The sequence below is a fragment of the Anoplopoma fimbria genome, chromosome 12 (genome assembly GCF_027596085.1).
Source record: "Anoplopoma fimbria isolate UVic2021 breed Golden Eagle Sablefish chromosome 12, Afim_UVic_2022, whole genome shotgun sequence".
Lineage (NCBI taxonomy): Eukaryota > Metazoa > Chordata > Actinopteri > Perciformes > Anoplopomatidae > Anoplopoma > Anoplopoma fimbria.
The window spans coordinates 9936903-9961705 of NC_072460.1; the positions used below are offsets into that span (position 1 = coordinate 9936903).

The following is a 24803-nucleotide window of genomic DNA, read 5'->3' on the forward strand; positions in this document are numbered from 1 at the left end:
GTTTTTACTGAAGGGCTGAGGTTCAACAAAGAACCTTCTTTGAAGAAATCATGAACCTAATAATATTTAAAAAAAATAATAGAGTAGAAGCATCTAGTCTGGCTTTGAGCCACTTGTATTTTGAGGTAATTATATGTTTTTGCATGTCAGCATGACATGACAGTTTTCTGCAAGTATACAATTTAATAACAGCATAACACTAATTGAACTGCATACACTTTAGGCAATTCAGTGTTTTCAATTAACTTTGACAAGCATGTGTCTATAGAAATGTAGTCAAGATATCACTTCCACTACCTTCAGGCAACACTGCTCATCGTGTGGTCTGTTATTCTGATGGAGCAAACACTGCAGCTAACCTGACACTGCAAGAAAGTGTGTGGGCATTTTCAAAGCACAAATGCATAAGCAGATAAAATATGATTTTCAAGTCATTCTTCATACTAGGTATTAGGAGCAGAAAGGCAAAGAAATTGGTTTATGACACGTGAAAAAACTAATGAGGTAGAGGATGAAAAGTATCCCCAGACAGACATTGTGTACGTGAGAAAAAAGCACCCACGGCAGTATTATTTTTTTGGCCTTGTTATAGAAGGGCAGGTCCTCTCTCTCTCTCTCTCTCTACTGTCTCACACACATTCGGAGATCACTTATTGCTCTGTTTATGTGTCTTTCCATCTGTTTACGTCCATTAAAATAAGTAATGCTTCCTCTCCTTCAGCATGATGCCAGGGCTGTGATGACACACACATCTGCTCTCCACCACCCTCACCCTCACCCCTCCCGCTCTCTGCCCACTCCACCCACAGTGCCAGTCCTCCTCATATGTCAGCCTCACACTGGCACTGCCCTCGCTATTCACCGGTGGCTTTATCCAATTTGTCAGGGTTGGCATACACATGGCTCAAGATGCCTCCCTCTCTCTCCTCTGTCACACGTCTCGTCGCCATCACACAGCTCTGAGACGGCCCCGTCTGTGCCAGTGGGCATTATGGTACCTAATGGCAGGGCCCACCTGCCCCCACTGGGACATCCCGGCTTGCCCGATCTGCCTCTCCAACCCAGCAGGCCCCAGCTGGCCGGACAGCCCGCGTACTGATAGATGGACAATTGTAGGCTCAACGATAACTCATTTTCACAACAGCCAGGCCTGACTAACGGACTTGAACAAACAGCATTGTGTCTGTGTTTGCTGATTGTTGATGTGATAATTAGAAAGGAAAACAAGGAGTGCCTTTGCCAAGTTAGGTTTTTTTGTCAACATTTTGTTTCTTCCAAACAAAGGACACATTGCATATGGGTACACTCTTTCACAAATCAAAGAAGGAAATATCTCAAACTTAGCTTTGATTTATCATGAGGAAACTTTGAAGGAGGCCTTACCTAGACAGCTGTTGGACAAGATAATGAAACTGTGAAGGCACGCTCTTCTTAGTCATGCCACATCTTGTTTTCACAAACCTACTTTTCATCAAAAGTAGGTAAAGCAATCAATAACTTTCTTTTGGCATTTGTTATCTCCTTTGTTACTTTAATTCAACTCAGTATTATAGCTTGCTAGCGATCAAACCTTGTGTTGCATAGCAATAACAATGATGATGTAATGTGTCTGCACTCATTGAACTGGCTTTCTGTCACAAGCAACACTGACAGCAGCACATGTGGTTTAAGCACAGGTGTCCAATGGGCTCACAGCCAATGTGATCACCAAACTGACCAGTGCCTAAATTAAAGAAAGGGCATCAACAGAGGAAGGAAACTCTTATTGGTATGCCTCAATAGAGAACGTATTTAGACCCAACACCATGAACAAGATTTCAAGGCTTCATTCCAAGCAGCATGTCAGGTTCAAATTGTGGGAGGCGGAGGGGAGTGTTTACAACTTGAATAGCTACGTTAGTGTCTGCTGTACACGAGTACCTCTACACTCCCACTGATCCTTGTCTTTAAACATTGATCGTCATTGGTTTAGCCCAAGAACATAACATCCTGTGCCATTCTCCAAGAGCGATGTAGCAATTTCAAGGCAAAGATATTTGGAAACACCCTTGCAGCTCCCTTGACTGGTCCTTGGGAGCTGGTGGAAGCAGTTTGAAACTCGGGTGAAGGCCATACAGAATCACTGATCCGAGGACCCACTTTATTTGTCAGCTCCTTAACAGTTGCAGTGGGATGCGCGCAAAAAGAAATCCGACCCAGGACCAGTACATATGTCTGAAAATGCTCTGAGGCAAGGCAATGCCTCTGCAGAGCTATGCAGTAATTCTATTCGGCTATACCTACACCCAAAATACCCTAATCATCTCTGGTTTCACACACCCCGGCTAAGATCTAAAAATAACACTCTGTTGTAGAAGTAGAAGAAGATGAACATTGCTCTGCTTACAAATAAATAAAACAGTTAAATTATTTCATTAATGGTGCCGGGATTTGAACATTTACATTTCATGCTTAGTAATGTTTATTTTGATGTCCCACAGGAATACTGCAAAGAAATAAAGTGTAAGGATGACGTCAAGAGTTACACCGTCCCCACAGAGTGCTGCAGCTCTTTGTAACGATCAAAAACCACAGCACAGGCCTCACAGACATGGAACAGAGGACAGAAATAGGCAAAATTCACAACATTTCTATCTACCATTTCCGGAAATGTGAGATGAACAGAGATAATGTCACGTCATGTCACCATTGCTACTGCCACAGCCGATCGTCTCACTGCACCTCATTGTGAATAATTGCTGACAAAAATCATAGGAAGCCCCGCAGAGGACCCCCTTCCTCCCCGTTTCACCGCCACATCAAATCATTCAAAAACCACTGGGGGGCTCCGCGCCTGACGAGCACACACTTTCCTCATCTCCTATCTCAGGCTATTAGGAGCCATTCTCTGGGGCAACAGAGCAGAACTATCATCTTCTACTGTGTAGATTTCTGCGCCGCAGTCCCATCCGATGTAATTGCAGAACAAACATGTATAGACACAGCTGTTCTTATTTCTCATTACATTTTCTTTATAATCACTAGATCACTGTCAACGATACAGTTTCGAATGATTCTCTCCACATTTTCTGGAGGAACAAGTTTGTTCTAATATGAGCTGGGCCTTGTGGCAAACATATGAAATGAAGGCCATCTGGAGACTTATGGGGGTCCTAGTGGATGCAGTATAAAAACAATGCCCACCACCTACTATCACCCACTAATGAAGCTTTCCATCAAATAAATGAGAGTTTTAAATCATTGTTCACAGTAGTCTATCCACATGGTGCACAATCCATTACACTGGACTATCACCTTCATGGAGCTACAGAAGATTCCAGATCTCTCTGGAATGTCTTTCTGTTGGAAAAGTACAACTTATGCTGTGCTAAAGCACTTTGTCCACTCTCTCTCACCCTCTGCTTCCACAGTTTTGCATGAAACAGCTCAGCATTTGCACTTCATGGCATGTGAATATGTGCAATGTCACTGATTACCAAGCTCACTCGCCATCTGCCGTCGTGGTGAGAGTGCTGTTAGCATCAGTTTTCAGGAAAGTCGGGCTGAAGGACAGAGGGCAACAGTAATTTACATACCCGAGAGCCACTCAAACTCATTAATGCAAACTGTGACCAACCCAAAACCCCAAATATGCACTACAGACCTGACCTACCAAATGCTATGAAGGGCATCAAATTGTCTATTCAGGGAGAGAATATATGATGTGTGTGTGTGTGTGTGTGTGGTAGTAGGGGTGCAAGTTAATTAGTTATAGAATTGAAGTGTCAAACAAAGCCGCTGCTAGTATGTCAAGGCCTGTTGATAGCTGATGACTGTCTGGAAAACACTTTCCCCCTCTGCTCAATAACTTATGACAAGGCCACAGTGAGGTGTGTTTGTGTGGCAGCACTGTAAATACACACCAGAATATGGTGAACACACACATAAGAGGCAGCACATGACGTATTAACATTAAACTACGTGGTAATCAATCTAATTTACAAGGTTTTCTCACTCACTTGATGACTAGATGTGTATGTAAATGAATGACCTTTAAGCATATGGTTACAGACTCAAATCACTTATCATTAACATGCTTTATAGGCAAGTAATTACAACCTTCATCCACATGTTCAGGTTTCAGCCTTATTAATTATACCGACATGGGTCGTTCCATTTGAAATACAACCTTATGTTGGTGGCCATTCCTTCTAAGCTTGGGATTCATTAGGAAAGTTACAGCAGTCGATGCCAGCAGAGGTGTTAAATGAAGTTTGCCAAAGGCAAAATTGTGGCATTCACAATTTCTTTTGCACTTTTCAAGATTGCTTTGATGAGTAACCATCTGTTGGGTAACTTAGTCAAATAAATATCCATAAAACGTGCCATAAACATGAAACCTGAAGAGGACTATCATTTTGCCTCACACAAGTCATTAAGTTTCGCATCGCCATAGACAGAGATAGACTCAAAAGCCATCTCCATCTACTAAAAACACTAATGAGATTTGGTGCCATTTTCACAGCTTGATATAATTCATTGCAGTCTTTTATGATTGCATTACCCCTGTTATATCTTTCCGGTCTTTTTGTTTCTTTGTTTTTCAGTCACCAGCTGGCATTCTACACCAAATGCCTTTTTGAGTGACAGCAGTGTTACACCTATCCCTCTTCATCAAATAAATGAAAGGGGAAGTGTAAAAAGATATGAAGGTAATGACATGTTGCAAAATGTTTCCAGACATCGTCTTAGCAGACAAAAGACAGTAGAAAATGCAATTCTTGGCAAAAACCTGTAATCTACGTGAAGACATTCTACACTTCAATGAGTCTGCTGGGATTTTGACAGGAAAACAACTTAACCATAAAAGAAGACAATGGTGGAAATTATATTTCTGCCCTGGGAATTGATGCAGCAAAGGCAGTGATCAAATGTTCACTGCTTTGGAATCTGGAGTTGTTTTCAGGAATGTAAGCAAACTTCTTTAAATAAAGCATGTAAATGAAACGTACAGCATGAATCCCCAAAATTTGCCCAATGTTTTCATGCATCAAATATTTGAGCTAGTCATATTACATTATATTTCCAGGGCTTTTGGTATGTATTCATAAACGTGAGTGCAGTATAATGTAAAAGCACTCACACGGTACTCTTAAGTGACATTTGAAAGCAAAACTGGAAATATTTATACCAATGACTGCTTTTTGCATACATTATCCTAATTGAAGAGGGTTGACCATTATGTGAGAGCCTGTTGACATTTTCCAGTGCCTGAGATATAAGAGTGTCTTTCCAAATTATGCAAATCCTGTCTTTATTTAATCTATACAAGTTAAGAATTAACAGTGAGTCTAAAACAGTTGTGCCTTTGAGAATCTGCATTTTTATTTATTTTATATTAACTTGGAAATGAAATGTTAAAAGCAGTTTAGCAGATAGATAGTAGCACTGGGATGATATACTGTAGATGTTAAAGAAACTAGCTGTGGAACAAAATGATCGCTATATGTTCCATGTACAGTAGCAGTTAGTAAGAGCTATATATAAATGTGATTGTGTTAGCAGGAACTGAGAGTTCACATCACATGTGTCAGTGTATGCATGTGTAAATGCTGCACACTGCAGGAATACAAATGTCCAAGCTCTTCTAGATGTTAATGGGGGGGCGGCTATGGTGTAGTGGAGAGCAAGGTAGTTCTCCAATCAGAAGGTCGGTGGTTCGATACCCGGCTTCAGCAGTCGATGTGTCCTTGGGCAAGACACTTAACCCCAAGTTGCTCCCGAAGGCTTGCCATCGGTGTGGACTGGATGTGAATGAATGTTAGTTAGAGTCTGATGGTGGCCTGTCATCAGTGTGTGAATGGGTGAATGATATGTAATATACTACTGATTGTAAGTCGCTTTGGATAAAAGCGTCTGCTAAATGACTGTAATGTAATGTAATGTAACGGTGCGAGGAGCGTCACTCTAATATTCTGACAACTGAATGTTAAACCTGTACACAGAATGATGGGAGCCACACTAAGCAGAGATGATCTTAACGCACTCGTAAAAATTGTGATCAGAGAGCAAAGCAATTCAACTGAGATGCCATGTTACCAGACAGTTTTCCAACTCTGTCTGGTTCTTGCGATTACAGGGAGGAGGCAGATCATTTTGCTGCTCCTCTCCTGTTGTAAGATGCCAATGGGTTCTGACACAGCTGGTGGAGAAAAACATAGCCTCTCACCTTTCACTTTCAAAGCCCTGAATTGATGAATGGCCGGCCATCAAAATACTGCATTGACCTGGAGACTGCAGATGGGGCCAGTTTGAGAGAGGTGTGTCTACCTTAAAGAGATTGTGAATTAGAGATTAAACCAAATTACAACACCTAATACGAAATGCGGTGCATGTACTTGTAATGAGAACTGGCACATTTTTCAGTCCAGTTCAAGCCCTGGCTAATATTATTTAAAGCATGAGTAGTCTTGTCATGTCTACTTTGCTCTTCTATTCACCTCTAATGGAGCTACTTTTTAAGCAAATAGCCGCCCGATATTCTTAATCCTGTTTAATATCTTGTGTCAATGACCAAGAAAGCTTTTCGTGAACAGAATTAAAGAGCAACACACAACTGTAATCTTAGTAGCATTTTAAAATGCAGAGCTTGTCTGCTCATTAATGATGTATAGAGACAGAAAATCCTCCCTGCTAAATGATAATAGGCCTAATTCATTGGTGAATTCCTTGATAACCCCTCCTCGAAGATAAATATATTTTAGTATTTTTAATTATCACAAGGATAAAATCTGTCTTTAATTCAAATGATTACCCAGGCACCGTGTAAAACTTTTTGATGAGGTTAAGATAGAAATGCATGCCCTTTGTGTTGAGGCAGTAATGTACCGGCAGTCAATAAGCTTGTGAATGCTTGACCAACCACGCTTAGCGCAAATACTCTCACTTTCAACTACAAGAATGGATGAGTTATTGAATGCAATAGAACTGACCTTCGCCCATAACCTTTGAATGCTGAATGAATACACATTATCAGCCCCAAAGAGATGTCGTAAGAATACAATCAACTGCAGAAAAATATTCAAGGCTTTATCCAAAAACGTACAGTATCAGCATATTTTCACACTCTGACCCAAATTAAGCTTTGGATAAGTCAGTGCCATTCTGCGAGGTATGGGAAAGCGGTAGTGATAAGTAAACAAAGTTGCTAAACACGAGAGGACTATATCAAGTAGGAGAAATAACACTGCCCGTTTCCACTGGCCACAGACAAAGAAATATATAGAAGAGCAGCTGACCAGAAGGTTTTAAGACTTCTAAAAGCTGTCAAAAGCATCAGTTGTATGTAAAATTAAGCCCTGACACATAGTCTAAATTAAAAAAAAATGTATTACTATTCTAATTTGCAAAACATGTAACCAGTTTCCCTGGTTTGAATCTAGCAAGGGACTTATGTTTAATGTCATCCTGTATCCTTGTACATGTTTATATATACTATGACTGTATAACAGACTAAGAGCCCCTCTTGTTACAACTTCATGTGATATATAGTTTGACTGGCCTTTTCTGTTGAATGGTTTTATTTTAACGAAACTGATGACTAATATGTGATGTGTTCTGGTGATATAATTTGACACAGGCACCTTACCTACATTAGCCAGTGTAAAGTTAGCATGAGTTAATTAATGCAAAACAATATGTCTCTATACAAGATAATACTAAACGATAAGGTTTCCCCAATGATACATAATATTTCCTCCTAGCATTTTTTTTTGGTCTGTATCAGGGCACCGTATAGGGCAAGAAGGCGATGAAGATCATTTATTGAAGATAACAAGCGAGCTTTGCTTGCTAGCTAACATTTACAAGCTAACTCGCTAACTTTTGAGCTACTGCTAGTCTTGTTTTCACCATGAGTCAGTTTACTCTGATGTTTCCAGTTGATTAGGCATTAAACTAAACATTTGTCATAATGATCTGCAGAAATACATGTTGGAATTGTAACAGTCAACACAGTAGATATTGTAGCTAGCAGGCACATGACACCAGCATATCTATCTTCATTAGCCTGTAATGCGAGTACAGAATGATAAACTCACTATTAATTGAAAAGAACGAGAACATGACATTTCATGTATTTTCATTTATACTGAGCAGGGCTTAAAAGCAGTGACTAAACAGCTGATCACATCATGACAACTGAGCCATCGCCATGACAACAGAGTGCATTTCAACTGCTGTTAAATACTGTGAGAAGCAGCAAAAAGCTCTGGAAAGCTTCTAAGTGCAGCTTGTCAAACAGCTGAGAACTGTGTTTTAGATATTTCTAAGACTCTGTCTAAATCCGACACCGCGTGGTAACAGTCAGTGTAAAATAATGTAAGTTTTGGTTCATTGTAGCCACAGGCCTACCTCTATTATATGTATACTGGGGAGGCCACTATCTCTTACACTCTGCATCCACCAGGAAACTGTACAGAATACGGAGATAAAACTAACAGCACAGAAGTTTGCTCTGTGTTTTTGTGCCATATTTAATCAAGGTAACCAGAGTGGATCTAGCTTGTATAATTGTGGTTTGATTATGAGGGTCAAACACAAAGTGGAGACAGCAGATGGAAGAGTTTTTCCACATGTATGCACCTCTATGAAATTGGCTGTTAGGAGCATTTCATTCCAAATCTGTAATTTGAATAAAAAGCTTTTTGTCCACTACAACCATTACTGAAAACTTAAAACTAAATTGATGAAACTCAAATGATATATGGCAGCACTAGAACGGGATACTCATTCATTCTTTCAATCTCCAGGGGGGAGCTAGACGTGACATTCTCACAAAAGAGAAAAATGAAAACGGCACAGGTACAAAGTTCGAGCCAGTTTTATGGCTGCTCAGCATTCCTCTATATTAGCAGCCCCATAGTGACACAGAAAATGTAGTCCATTACATTCCAGGGGCAAGCTCATGAACTACCTCATGAGGATAGTTGTGAGCTCAGAGGACAGACAAGTTGAGAGATATTGAGGCTGGAGATATTGTGTGTGTGTGTTTTAGAAACATCTGTGAGCATATACCCCTCCATGGACCACCAGCGAAAGCTAATACACGAAGTACTGCCATTTATTCCCAACTTTTGCACTTGCTGGGATGAATGTAACATGCAAATGAAAACCCCCAGGCAGTAGAAATGCAATTAAGGTAAGCTAGCCTGCTAGCAAGGTTAGTGCTGCTGGTAGGGAAGTGCCAGGTAGCACACCACCAGCACAGCTTCCCTGAGGACTCCCACTCTGATGGCTGTGCAAGGAACCAGCGACCCTGAGCACACACCTCCATTCCCAACACAGCCACTGGTAATAAATTACCTAATCCCCTTATCCCCAGCTGTTTCTATTATACACCCCGGGCTTGTAAAGAACAGCTAGGAGAAGAGAAAGGGGGTTGAAACAGACCGTGAGAGGTGGGCGTGAAACGAAGAACAAAAAAAGACTTATTGACATAGACAGTGGGAAGATATATAGGAATAACAAAGGCAGGAATCAGGCACCATTACCTTCAGTATAAATAGGATGTGTGTATCATTTTTGATGTTCAAAAAAGGGGCACTTACTGTAGCACTGTATTTCTACTCTGACAAATTCCCTCTCCAGAGAGATCTACAGATAGCTGTCAGTTTCCTAATGTGTATCATTTCAGGAACATTTTAAGAATGTGTTTTTTAAAGGTGGTATTTATTTGAGTTTTATGAATCTTCTCTAGAAATGAATATAATTCCACCACTGAACATGCACATCTCGGGCATCATTTCAGCTGAGCAGAGAAGCAGCTACAAGGGACAGTGACATCAGTGCTCAAACCCCTTCCAGAGGAATGCTTGTCGTCACTCACACTGGCACACACACTGCTATGGAAACAGCAGGGGTGCGAGCGTGCATCGGGGTTAAAGGGATACCGCAAGTCACACACACAAACACACGAGCAGAAAGAAATAGCTGAAAAACAAAGCGACAGGGGTAGTCCATTGAAAACAATGCTGACACATGACCCAACTCTTCCTGACTAGCTGTGTAAGGGAGCCTGCGCAAAAAAACCACTACAGAGGTCAAATGAGGACTAAATGACTCTCTGTCATTGTGAAGGGAGAGTTAGCCAACATATTTCTCCTTGTGAATGTGAGAGAGGAAACACAGCAGACCTTCTATTGAGCTTGATCTCGGAAGTATCTGAGAGATATGTGGTTTCAAAGCGGAGTGCTGGCAAAGCCAAGATGGAACGTATCCTATCAGCCGGCCCACTGTACCCACTGACTGCTATGGAAACAACAAGAGTATGTGTGTGTGCCAGAAGCTGAAAGGACATGACAGCACGGTCACACATAACCACACATGCTAATGCAGCCACCCGTGCTTATGCATGTACACAAAGGCAAAAACACACACATCTGTTTCCTATCTACATGTCAAACTCAGTTTACAAAAAGTTGGAAAAGGGCAAAGAGAGCAGCTGCAGCTCACACACACACACACACACACACACACACACACACACACACACACACACACACACACACACACACACACACACACACACACACACACACACACACACACACACACACACACACACACACACACACACACGACAGCATTCTACAGACTGGGCAGCCATTCAAACAGCGCTCGGTAACAGTAACCCACGGCAACCCTGAAACCAGCCCCCTTTTTCCCCTTCCTCCTCAAGGGACACAGATCCATTGCCCAGTTAAAGGTGAACCGAATGAACCAGCAGACAGAGTGCCCGAGTGAAAAGAGGCTGTAACTTTACCCACTCTGCCCTCACTAAAGAGCAGCTCTACCCCCCTCTTGAAGGTTCAGGAGGTTAATTATTCAACATGAAAGAGGATTTGTTGGAGCACTGAGAGTGGACACAAGCCACCAGAAACCCCTCACCTCTTTTGTTCAACTTTCGAATATGCACTTACTACCATGGACAGAGGCGTGAGCGGAGGCTTTTTCAACTCACACTCTCGAATATATTACACGCCTAAACACACGTGCACACATAGCAGGATTATGCGCAGCTGCATCAGAGTGTACTCATCCTTCTCCACATGCTCCGCAGCTTCTCAGCACACAGTCTCAATCTACTTTCCTACCGTTGTGGTTTTGCTGCAGGGTCTCAAGCATGCTGGCAGAGTCACTTGCCCCCAGTTCGGCCAGTCTGCGGCTGGTGGCGCTCAGCTCTGACCGCAGGTTTGTCACCTCCTGGCTGGCGGACTGGATTGCCCCGTCGATGCGCTGAGCCAACTGCTTGTTGTCATCCATCATTTTCAGGATTTTTGCCTGAGGGGGAGAGGGGAATCCAGACAAAGTGTCATGCTGACAAGTTGTACATCTCCAGTGAAGAAAGGTGTCCTCAAATTAATCCCTCCTCTTTCTCCTTTTTCTGTCTGTTCTCGCTCTCTTTTTTATAAGAAAGCCAAGTTAAATCCTCAAAGCAGTTTGTCCTTTCCCTGAAAGAGAGGCATCCAGCTCAGGGGAAATGAGTATCTTTGGAGATAATGTGTATGTGTTGTGTGAGTGTGTCAGTGTGAGCGCGTGCCTGTTTGTGTGTGTGTTTGAGAGTTCGGTAACAGCATGAGAGTTTGTGTGTGTGTGTGTGTGTATGTGTGTTAGAGAGCCAGCACTGCCCCTGTGAAATGTGCTCCCTGCAGCTGACTGTTGAAAGGACACAGAGCATTGAGAGATGACAAGCACCTTTTTAAATGGACTGTACCATTTGCAGAGAAAGTCAGAGGGGGGTGGGAGTGAGCTAAACCATATAAGCGCATGGAAGTCAGAGGTCCTCAGCACAGCTGTCTTCAGGAGATAATGCAGTGAGGTTCAACGATTGTGTGTATGACTGAACTGACACATATTTGGCTAAGCCTGTGAAAACTAAACACTGAAGCTTTTCCTCTTCTTCTCTCTGTGTACACTGCATGCACATCCCTCCATGAACTCATTGACAAAGGGAAGGAAGCCATTAGCTTGACAAAGAAGCAGTTGAGGACCGAAAACAATAATAGTTATGGAAACAAATCTGTCTTCACAGTATCACAGCAAGGCATTTTTTCCTGCAAACCAATGACATTTTTTATGCCTTAAAAATTCCATTAAAACATTATATTTTCATCTTCATTATATTAAGGGATTAGTTAGTTGGTCAGTCGCAAAAAACAAACCCAAAACAAACATCTGCTTGATCCAGCCTCAAATGGGAGGATTTGCTGCCTTTATGGGTTTTATATAATTGTTAATTAAATATCTTTGGGTATCTCGAGATTTCTTTTTATTGAGGCTCTGGGAAATTGTGCTTTTTTCTAACGTTATGGACTAAACGACTATCAAAAAATCCCTCACAAGACTACTGAATAACAAAAATAATAGTTAGTTGCAGCCCAGAGTATAATGATCAAAACCAAAAGGAGGCTCATTATTTAACTAAGAATGTTTGGGGTAGTTCTATATTAATTTATTTTTAAACCTTGAAATTTAGCAGGGGGTTTACTGTACCAAAAGAACCATATACCAAGAGCCTCTTCTAGAAATGAGACAGGGCAGGCACCTTGAACCAAGGACTCCTAGTTGACAAACTAGGTAAAAAATAATTTACATCACTGAATGCTAGAGGGGAAAAAGTCTGTTTGCATGCTCTCAGTATCCAATCTCACAGCCCAGGAAAGACGTTTTGACAGAAGACTCTTAATTGTTGGTTGTAAAAATAAGCACTTATAATTAACTACTCTGTATGGTTGTCTTTGAGCACCGAGACTGAGGAAACTGGCCCAGTTCTAAACACCCAACACCCCGACTCAATCCTGCATTTCTGAGCTATAATCTGACATTTGGCTGTCAAAGCATGCCCACTCACTCAGCCGTACAGCTGTGTTGTTATTGTTTCCCAGGGTTTTGTGAAGTGAGACCCCAACCCATCCTGCATGTGGTACGCACAAATCGGCCACCACACTGCACAGGGCAGCGAGCAACTGCTGCGTACCGTTGTCTTTGCCTCAGGCCCTCTGAGTGTGTGTGTGTGTGTGTGTGTGTGTGTGTGTGTGTGTGTGTGTGTGTGTGTGTGTGTGTGTGTGTGTGTACTTAATTTTGAAGTCCATACTGTGGTCCCCAATAAAACCTAACTGACCGTCCGCTACAGTATGTAAGCAAGAGGATGGGCAACACACACACACACACACACACACACACACACACACACACACACACACACACACACACACACACACACACACACACACACACCCCCGTTCACCCATCTGCACAGACACAAGTCACCCCTCCCGCTCAGTAAATGAACATCATGTTGTTATTTATAGACGACCCTGCTGCGGCATATGATACATTAGTCACAGGGGAGGGCAGGAGCAGACACACGCATACTGTACACTCATTCACACACACACAAAACACTGGGGGACTAATAATCCCAAAGTCACTTGATGTTCATTAATGAAATTCATCTCTTGTCAGGTGTCATAAAAGTCTATTGGTCCCTTCTGGGTAATTAAGAGGCTGTGGTATCTCTGCTGGTAAGTGGATTTGTTTTTATCCATCTATATATCGTATCTCCTACCCTTTCAGTCTTTTCTAAGGAGTTTGTATCCTGACAGCAAACCTGCACACTGTATGTTGGTACACACATTCCCCCTGGGCTGCCCCCCAAAACATTTTTTGTTGTTGCGTCATTGAATAAAAAGCAATGCAGGGGGGCAACAGCATGGCAGGCTGTAAACTTTACAAACTTCTCAAGATGATGTCAACACAAAACTAACTGGGATGGAGGTAGAGAGGGGTAATGGAAACAGACGGCGGCATGAGGCATAAGACAGCGTGAGGCAGGGGAGTGTGGTTCGAGTTTGTTGGCGTCCCCAGTGATGACTGGCAGTGAAGTAAGCTAAACTTATTTTGAACCAGCCAATGGTACGACCTTCTCTACTGCTGTCCATTGTGATTGACTCGTCGGCTGACAGTTCTGTCAGCAGCCTGGCAGGAGAGACGCTCCGTGGTGCTCCTGGATTTTAAAACTGAACTAAGACGAGGACAAAATCTATTGTTTTTGCATCACAGATGATGAACAGAGCCATTGAAACGTGGGTCTTTGTGGTAAAACATGGGACTAATAACAGTGTGTGTTTTTATCATATTTGTAGGTTAGGTGATGAAGAAAAGAGTGTTTATAAAAACTTAAAATGTCGATAAGAGCAGGAAGCCATATGGAACAGCAGTTAAACAATGAAAAACAATCATAAAAAATGGTTTTGGGAGTTGTTCATTCATTGGTTGCTTCTTTATTGCGAGTTAGGCAAACATGTGAACGTGAGTTGTAGATGACTCATGTCTGTCTATACATCACATAAATGATGTCTCTCCCTTGGGGTATTGAATGTGTCTGCTGGTCAGTGGAGTGAATCGGGACCCACTGGCATACTGAGGATCAGTAATTAGTGGGTGTGCTGGGGGTTTGGATTAGCATATGAATGAAGACATAACAGTGGGGATTGGGATCAGGGCTCTGCGACCATTCTTCATTGTGGCAGACCTTTTCCAGCCGCGTAACCGCATTCATCTTAAATCATGCAAAACGTTGCAGAGCTGGGGTCTGTATACAGTAGTTTTTAAGCCTCGCTTGTTAAATTTTTTACTTACTGGGATGCAATTTTGCTGCTAAGCAATAACAGTCAAGACTCAAAAGTGTTCACTGGGATGGTATCTGTTGCCTGGCAACAAAAGAAACAGAATCCAGCTGTGGTTGGGAAAAAACTCTACAGAAAATGTATACATATTTCACTGTAACAAAGTGTTTGCTTATCTAATGCATTATTGTTTTCATCTAAAAACATTATATTAAAAAAAAACTACCACAGCTTGAAAATACTGAACATTTGTAACTCTCTCTCAAAAAAAGAGTAATTGTGTTGTCTTACTGCAATGACTATGAGTATTATAATTTAGGAAGTAGATGTATCTGACAGATTTTATTTTATTTATTTATTTTATTTTTATCTTCTTTTACCTGTTTGATTGTGTTTCTTATTTCTTTTATGTTTTTTTATGTTTTATTATTTGTAACTTTATTTGGAAGGTGCTTTATAATAAAGTTGTTATTATTATAAAGTCATCATCTTGTGATGATGACTTTATAATCACAGTGTCCTGTGTCTGTATGCGTTTTCTTCTGGGCTGTCTCATAAAATTGCTAAAAGATTCAGACAGACAGCCATGGACTAAGATATGTAATTTAGTTTTTTCCCCTTAAGATAAGCTTCATTAATTAATCATTGCATGGTCCAACAGGAAACTTTTATGTGAGGAGCATGCAGGCACACGGATCTGTAGGTTTGTGTGTTCAATAACAAACTTCATCAATGTATCTTCAAGAACACATTTAACTAACTTCATTCATATGAAAAGAAACATTGAGAAAAATCAAAATATGACCGAAACAAAAAAGCTTTATTGTTTAACTCTAGGAAGGACAACGCATTGTGTTTATTACTTTCTGCTTAGAGCAGTCAGGGTAGCTGCTGTGCAGAAAATCTCATTACAGGGTAAAGATAGCTACACCACAATCTGTATGTAGGGATTCAGACTATGCCTCTGCAATGCAGAACTTACTGGCTGCACCAAAATCACCTGCTCATTGATAGCATCTGGAAAGGCCGGCCAATGAGGTGGAAAAGATGCTGTAATGCGGGAGCCATGCTCATGTGCATTCTTGGGTTGCTTGTTTTTCTATATCTTCCTAGCAAAAGGAAATGTTTAATGTCCCCAGAGGAGTAAGGAAATAGTTTTTTGTAGCTGAATGCTATCTTGATCTCTTATCAAGATCAGTTTATCTTAGGGGAGAATGGGGCTAAGCAAAAAAGTATTTCTCTGCAAAGTCTGAACACATTGCACACAAATAAACACACACTGTGATGGCAGGGGAGAAATATCGGGGGGATATTGAGGAAAAGAGACATCGAAGAAGCTACTGATAGTATAGAGATGTTCCCATAACGTATACAAGGTCGCTGTCATTTATGCCCACTGTTGTGCAGAAAGTCTATAATCTTGTCACTTGTGGGTAGCACCTAAAGGAAAAGAAACCCATGCCTTCAGGCTCTTTCCACAAATAGAGAGCTCACATTGGGGCAACAGATCCTGCGTGACAGAATCAGAATAATCAGAAACTATTGTGTTCTTCCTTGTATGAGTCACTACTATAAGCAGGGGAAAAGTTTTACAACGTTTTTTTTCTTTACTCTTGCTGAGTAATGATGTTGTGGATCTGCTTTAATTGTCTATATAAAAAAAAAAAAAAGCTTTACCTGATTTAAGGTCAATTCTACAGCTCAGTTCATTGTTAGCATTAAGTAAAGTTCTAATAATGAAGTCCGTTTTGGGTTAAAAAGGTAACAAGGGGGTCAAATTAAGTGAACAACACTTGAGCTGGTCTGGTAATGAAGAGAAGACCAACTTCGATGAGGAGTTTGTATCCACAGGCTTCACTCATAGACGAGACAGACAAGCCAGATGACTCACCCTGCTCCAAAGCGTCAGTTTCTAAAAAGCAGTTTTTCATACCAATAAATGCATAGGATCATTTCTGCAAAAAGGGAGCAGACAAGTAAATGTCTAACCAAGAAAGAGAACAGACACATGTCTTATAAAAACACTTAAAAATGATGCTAACTGAACTAATCTGTTTCTTCTCAACCCTCCCCTTCCTTCACTGTTTAAACTATCTGAAAATGGATAAGACTTAGGAGAGGGAGAATAAGAGAGATGGCTCCATGCAGCAGCAACTGTCTGCCTAACACCAAAGGGATTATACAGACAGTTGTGTAACTAACAGATCACCATTTTGACACAAAGCGAACACTGTTGAATTCTAGAAGTGTCAGTGAAGGACATACTTCAGTTCCTTATCTCTGAAGATAAACAAAGTTAGGCACATTTTGTAATAGGGTGGAGTGTTTAGCAGTTGAAGAGCAACATATATATATATTTACAGGAGTTGGAGACAACCACCAAGCCAAAAGGAGAGTGAATATTGGAAAACTCAAACTGAATGCTATTGTGGATCTGTTTCTGCTGGATGTGCAAATAGGCAATAGAAATTTTAAATATGGTTGCCATTTTTAGTCACCTTGTATTACTATGTAGTTATATGTCAGTTTAATAATAAAATTGCGTCATGTGTACATGTCATGTGTGTAAATGGTTTGCAGTCTAATTTCCCATCCTGCTCAAAGATGTCGGGATACTTTGCCTCCGAGGACTTCACAAATTTCCATATATTCAAAATGTATTTATTTTGGGGTGCAGATTTTGCTGTTTATTGTCAATTCTTTTTACATGTAAAATAAGTGGTTGCCGCTGATGACAGCCAAATGCCAAGAATTGGTTGCCAATTTCTCAAAATGGTTGCCAAAAGAAATCTCTCAACCCCTTACTGTGGAGCCCTCTACACACTTTTATTTCATGAGCTACTTTCTCCAAATACAGAACAATGTCATTGATTGAAGCTAAATTGTATGAATGTTTGACTAAGAAATTTGGCTACTGAAATTGCCAGGACATTTTTGGTACACTAACGACTCGTAATCGAGTTGTACAAACCGGCGAAATCCCATATTCAGGTTTCTTTCTCTGTGAAGATATTTGGTTGAGTACAAACACCAGCTTGCAGAGACATTTTTCAAAAAGACAGTTGCCTACTTTCAATTTGGCCTTTAGTAGTTATGCAAGCGAATCCTGCTAGCCTAGAACTTGATCCGAGATGGAACCAGCTATCGGAAATCAATGCTATTCAGCTGCTAAAACCAACTTTAAAGTCTTAATTTCTCAGTTAATTCTGCTTTTTTATTCGGTGCCAATAAACAAAAGAACATATCTACTGGGTTTCTAAACAAAAAAGATACAATTTCTCTGTCAGGAAGTGGCTTTGGATCTCCAAAGCAAAAGTTTTCTTAGTTTTCGCTTTAAGTTTAAAAATTTTCAATTTTTTCATATTCCTGGTCCATCATTATTTTCTATCCAAAAGTCTGTAATTATAATCACCTCACTGAGGTGAGCTATTCAGGTCAGGCAGCAAACATGCTCCAAGTGAATAGATAGATGCCTCTACTGTCCTCGCTCCCGTCAGCACTGCTAGACTGCCGGCTAAGAAATAAAATACACAGATGCAAACCGGTAGACAGTTTGTTGACACACTGATAAGTTTTCCATTCTGTCTGACAAGGATGTGGAGGTTAGGGGTGGCGAATGCATTATTGGAATAGCCTGTCCTGTATCCTCATCCCAACTCTCCCAATTTCTCTAATCTCTTGTTCCATTCCCACTAAGCTCTTGCTCACATCCTCCCGCTTTCACATTGCCACTGTCAGCGTGAGGCAGATCCAGACAGTGATGGCAAACAGACATTTTTTGGGCACACCATACGGCCAAACGAACCCTGGCTCTGTCTCAAGGCTAGTCTCAGACACGAATAGGTTTGCTGTCTTTGATGGGAATTAAGATACACATTCCTTTTGAGTGAGACAAGCAAGGAACAAAGATCTTACACAAGTTTATGTGCAAAAGACAAAAATGCTTTTATGTCTGAATCTGGTTGAGTGATATTTTCGATCTCCTTCGACTGAAGGTGGTGAAGGTTATGATCGTGTTAAAAATGGAAGTGGATTTTGTGCCAAAGCTTAAAAAACACAAATCACATTAAAAGAGCTTCAAATTCAATACACAAGGTAATGAGTATTCATAAAAAGAACATGTAGCAGGGGCGCCCCGGTAGCTCACCTGGTAGAGCAAGCGCTCCATGTATTTAAACTGAATCCTTAAAGTAGCAGTCAAGGTTAGAATACAACCCACGAGCCCTATGCCGCATGATGTCCCCTCTCTTTCCATTTCTATGACTGTCCTATCCAAAAAATGCCTAAAAAGTATCAGGATAATAACATGTTTACAAAGATAAAAATGTATTTTTGATTGTCAGCAAACTTGTCCCACGCACATTGTCCTCTCCACTTAGAGGCAGAGATATTCAGTGATAATGTCACAACATAGACCTTTTTTAGGTTATTTAAAACGGTTCATGTAAGTTCTTATCAATATGAAGTTCATATGTTGAGAATGTCATTCTGTTATAACTTCTGTATTAAACGTGCTGTAGGCTATATAAGCTTGTTGCAAACGCACCATAAATAAAGAGCAAAGAAATGCTTTAGAATCCTGAAATTCTCACTTCACCCCAAAAATATCGATATATTAAAGTGTCAGTTTGAACTCTGTATCGATGGATACCCAATATTAAAAGGACTCTGGTTGAGATACGGAACAAAGAGACTTGATTTGAAATCCCTACTTACTACACTCAAGTAGAGGATGTTGACTATATGTGAAATATTATTTTAGACTAAGCAATCTGGTGACATCAGAAAATTCAATCAACTCAATATTCAACCTCATAAAATACAGTATAAGGATACAATCTCATTTGCCTGATGAGAATGTTTTACCACCTTTGTAAATGTGTTCAAAGATGACTGTAGTTAAGATAAAACCGCAGCTGAGAAATGAGTGAAGCTTAGTTCAATTACAGCGGCTCTTTTCATATCCACACAAGGATGTTTGCAAAACAACAAGAACAAAAAAAAAAAAAAAAAAAAAGGCTTTTCAAAGGCCGAACGCTGGAGACGGCTGCACGAAGATTTAAAATGCAGTTCACGACTGCTGTTAAAATGAGTCCTAAACAATGTCATTGGCTGGTGGCCTGGAGAGCTCACAGATGGTCCATTTTTCCTGCTGAAAGGGAGTGTGTGGTTGCACGTCTGATGCTGTTAGTGTTCTAGGAACTAAAAATCTCTGTGTAGGTGTGTGCGGTTTCACTTAGTGTAGTTAATTGCGCGTGTGTATGCATGTATCTCTGTCTTTGTGTGTGAGATAGGGAGAGAATAATTATGTCTCAGGGTGAGGGGCAGCTCCCGTCTCCTCTGCTCAGTATTCAGAAGCCGCCATCTCTGTGACAAGGATTGAGAGAAGCTCTGTTTAGGTGCTGTAGGGGGGGTTGATGCTGGCCGGCTTGATGCATCGTTTCAAAACCACTTTCCTTCAAAAAAGGCACAGCACTTGGCTGACAACACTTTATCAACAGCAAAAATGGAATTGGAAAAATACCAAAAATTGATTTATTTACTTTGATTTGTAACAATATGAGAGGAAGAAGTGAACTTATTTTTACGATGCTGTTAAGAGCCAACCAAATGTAAAGCAGTATATTTAAAAGTTAAACTGAAATTCAAATTCATTGTTGATAAGAATTTAATTATACTTTGAAATTGTTTTGTCCTGTGTACTTAAATCAGACTTGCAGTTACTAAAATAAGCCAAAAAAGGACATTTATTACTCTGGAGTGACAGCGCCCCCTACATTATTTTTCTCCTAAGGCCTTGCCTTTTAGGTACTTCTGATAATGTCGGTACTATTATTTGAACAGTGCAATATCTGTATGGGTGAGGAATAACGACTTTATCACTTCACTTCCAGCAGTCTAAAAGGCTTTTAATCAGCCTAAGTTGATACACAGTGTTTAATACCATCACCGATCTGAGCTCTGCATGTGTTACAGTTACTCCTTGATATGAATCATGATGACACAGTGTAACATACAGAGTGCTGAGGTCATAGACTTCACTTTGTTGTGAGTTTTTACAGTCTGGTCATTTGCCATCACCCAATACTGGAGCCCATGGGTAAGCCTCTGGGGGCAAGGAGCTATATTTCTGGGGATCCAATGTAGCCAGCAGATATCCAGGCAAAGACCTCACTTTCCCCTGCCCTGCTCGTTGTTAACAGTCCAATGAGCACATGGAGATTTGTGACTGGAGTTGGAGTTGAGAAATAACAGGTAGGCTAAAGCCGGATTGTTTCACAAGTAGCCAATTCATAAGCTAATTCTAAACCAATAAAAAGATAAATCGTCATCAGACAACAGGCCATGGATGGACATGCTCCTCATGATCCCCCTGAGGAAAATGTTGGACATTATAAAGTTTAATGCATCAATGTGGTGCACTCTTAAAGCAAATTTATGAGGTTAGATTCATGAAACTTTAAACATTTGTAACAATGTTGTGCTCTTGTTCAAGCAGTGGTGGAATGGAACTAAGTACATTTAGGCTACTCAGTACTGTACAATTTTGAGGTACTTGTACTTTAATTGAGTATTTCCATTGAAAGTAACTTAATCCACTACATCTCAGAGGAAAATATTGTTAGTACTTCCCTTCTTTTATTTGACAATATTATAGTTTGGCTGCTTTGCAGATTCAGATTCTTAATACAAAATATAAATCAACTAATTATGTAATATTGAGCAGTGGCAGTGGCCTAATTATTAAGTATAGAAGGTAGTTCAAATAAAGCTGCAGCATTAATGTGAGAAACACATTAATGCATCAATAATTATATTCTAATGAGATAAATAGTATAATAATAAACATATTACATGAAATAGGCCATTCTGCATGATGAGCATACTTTCATTTTGGTGCTTTAAGTATATTGTTGTACTCTTAATTAAGTTACACTTGATTGCACGACTTTTACATACAACAAAGTATTTTCACACGTTACACAAGTAAATAATTTAATCATAAACAAATTGGTTGTATAGGTATGAATGGCGATGACACGGCAAACATTCACACTCATATTCACAAAGCACAGTACACCAGATCGCGTCCATGTTCCAAGACAGAGCAGGGGGGTTGCTGGCATCGCAGCACAACAAACCAGAGCCATTTGCTGCGCACCGCTACAGAGGAAATGCACCCGGAAAGAGCTAGGCAGAGAGTTGAGAAATTTGAAAATAGTTTTGGTTAATTATGAAACTGTGGTGGAACAAAATAAACTTTGGCGGGCCGCCACAGCCTAGGTAAGTAATGAGAAACACTGATATTCATGTCTGGATTCAGCTCAATGCCATGTAGTTGATCTAGTGGAGCATACCAAACTTCATTTTGTAACTTAATGCAATTCATATTAATACCAAATGATGTTTACACTTGATTAATTTGCAGCAGAATTAAGTAGACTCCCATTGTCATTATGATTACAGAGAAGAAACAATAATCAATTTGAGGGATGGGGAGAGCAGCCTCTCAAACACCGTGGGGAATCAGCTATTCCATTCATTGTTCTTCTCCTCAAAATATGCAGATCTTTGCAAATTAACTCATTACCTCCAGTATGAATTTAGCGTTGAGTGCTTACCGAGAGCTTAACTGCTGATTATGGGAACAATGGGATATGGACACCTATGGTGATTACAGCCAGTGCAGAGGAGGATAAGCCAAAATCAGCACCTGTGTTGTAGGAGGTGAAGTACTTATGCATTGTTGTGTGGGACCGGTAAGTGTTCCTAAAGTTTCTGCTCCATAGTGTAAATGCCAACATTGGTATCACTGTGTACACTTGGTTGTTTAATAAATTACAAGAATCATTTTTTACATAAACAAATATAAGTATATATTTAAAGCCAACTCTTCATTGTACTGGTAACTGAATATGACACAATAATATAAGCCATTACCCTGAACTTTTTTTGTAAATACATAATTTAGATAGTGTTTTGATTGTCAGTAAGATAAGTGGAATTTTCAGTGTAGGAAAATTATAAAAGTTATGTGTTATGAACCTTATCAAACAAAAAAAATCACCTTTTTTGTAGATAGTGGTTCATTATTAGAAGCCAGTAACTCGACTCAAAGATGTGAAGGTGACGTACAGTATTGTGCTGTCATGGATACGTGTCTCACTATTATTCAAAAGTTCAGAATTATTATATTTTGTGGAAACAAGGCACAGAAATGACTCCACAGACTCAAATATTTGCCGTGTAAATGCTCCACTGAACTTAATAAAGACTGCTTTGAGCAAATGGTGATGAACAGATGTATGCACGTTTTGTTCTGCCAGCATTCCCTATAAAAAAAAGCTACTTACAAATGTATCCAGTTCAAATCTAAACACAATTACTCCTGTCTATGCGTCGCCAGATAAAAGGTCATCGCTGTTTGACCCTGATCTGATAGAGCAGCACATGGCCCAACATCCTCCAGCACTCTACAGCTGGGTTTGGACAACAAATGAAGGTAGAGAAAGATAAGCTCAAAAGTGTGATAAAAAAAAATTCTTGCAGAGACTAATCTGAGTTTTGCCAATAGGGAGATGAAGCACTAGTGTTTGAGGATGCCTTGCAGCTGTTACCAGTCCAGTCCAGAGTTCTGCATGTTTGGGATTAGCTCGCTAGCTGTGTACTCAAATATGATTGAACTCAGTAAGCACAGTGAGCACCGCTGTGAAGTCAATTATAATGGGAAAAGTGGAGTCTTAAAGCAGTAAAGTAAGTAGAGGCGCGAGGTGAGGTAAATATTAACATGTCAGTCATTCAGCTCGCCTGCTGTGTGTTTGTGAGTGTGGGTGTCAGCATGTGGCTCTCCTTCAATGTCACAAGAGTCAGAATATATAAAAAAAATGCTGAGGACCTTGGTGACACTCGAAAACTGCAGCCGATGAGGATCATGTCATGGAAGTTAATCTTTTGTGATATTTTATTGATTTCTTTTTCTTGCCTCCTCATCCACCGGGCTTCTGTGTCTGACAATGAAACTTCGGTTCAGAGTCCTCTCTCCCTGCCGATTAGACCAACCTCCAGCCCAAATTCATATCAAGAAATAGTATTTTTTTTTTTACAAATTAATAGTATTAATATGCCTTACTAAATAATGTGCTTTAGATTGAGTTTATGATAACAGTCCAGCCTTCACTGTCTGGCTTTTTACAGATTAATACACTGATAGATAAAAAAACATAATAAATTGACTGATTATATATGCATTTAAATTATGCATTCAGTGGAAGTAATTATATTTCCTTAATCCTTAAATGATAATGCAATATTTCTTATGTTAAATTAGGATCTCACAGCTAGTTTTAAAAAGGTTTTATGTTGTGCCTCAACACATCCTCCATTACAAAGGGTTGCTATTGTGCACAGTTCCCACAATTCCACTATATTCATATCAGTGGGACAAGACTCACAGGTGGACCTTAAAGGCATATGAGTGATTCATCTTCATGAGAGGTCTGGAGGAAGAATTAACATGATTTATGGCCTTTCTCACTGTTATTTACAACTTGTGTCAGAAGCAGATAGAAGGTAACTCTGAGAAAAGACAAAATCAAAGATAGCTAAAGTGTAATTAACTGAAGGGAGAGAGAGGAAGAATAAAAGGAACCGTACTGAAATCCTTTCCTTGTCACTATAAGTGTGTCCACAGGCAAACACATAGGTTCAATAAACTAAGTTAGACAGAATGGTAGAGAAACACAGTGAAACACATAAATCAAAAATATTTCCTCCTTGTAAATTTTGACAGCGGGAAATAAACTTGAATAAGGAAGAAGCAATTATGTGTTTGACAAATCTCACTTCTTCCAAAAAGACAGAAGAAACGACTAGGAAGTGTACTCCACAGGGCTCAGTCAAGTCAGTGAATGATCAATATTCAACAACACTCACGGCCCAGATCAATGGTGTGCTGCTGAAATATTCCAGCTATTCTTATTCTAAACTGAATGCACACCCTCGGCAAACATAATGAATATTTCATGACAGTGACACACATTCTGACATCAGAGCGGTTTGTCGTTCTTACTTTCTGTCAAAACTTGGGAGCAAAAATTGTCGGCATCATTTATAGTGCTGTGGCAGAATCTCATAGTT

The 24803-nt window shown here is 40.2% G+C and overlaps 1 protein-coding gene across 3 annotated transcripts in view; it reads right to left on the reverse strand.

Moving 5' to 3' along the window:
* Nucleotides 1-11689, reverse strand: part of LOC129099932 (kazrin-like) — a 105426-nt gene extending 93737 nt beyond the window's left edge. For all 3 annotated transcript variants that reach the window (XM_054609381.1, XM_054609383.1, XM_054609380.1), the window contains exon 1: nt 11133-11689. The gene's annotated coding sequence lies outside the window, so the exon portion shown is untranslated. The remainder of the gene's footprint in view (nt 1-11132) is intronic.
* Nucleotides 11690-24803: the final 13114 nt, after the last annotated feature.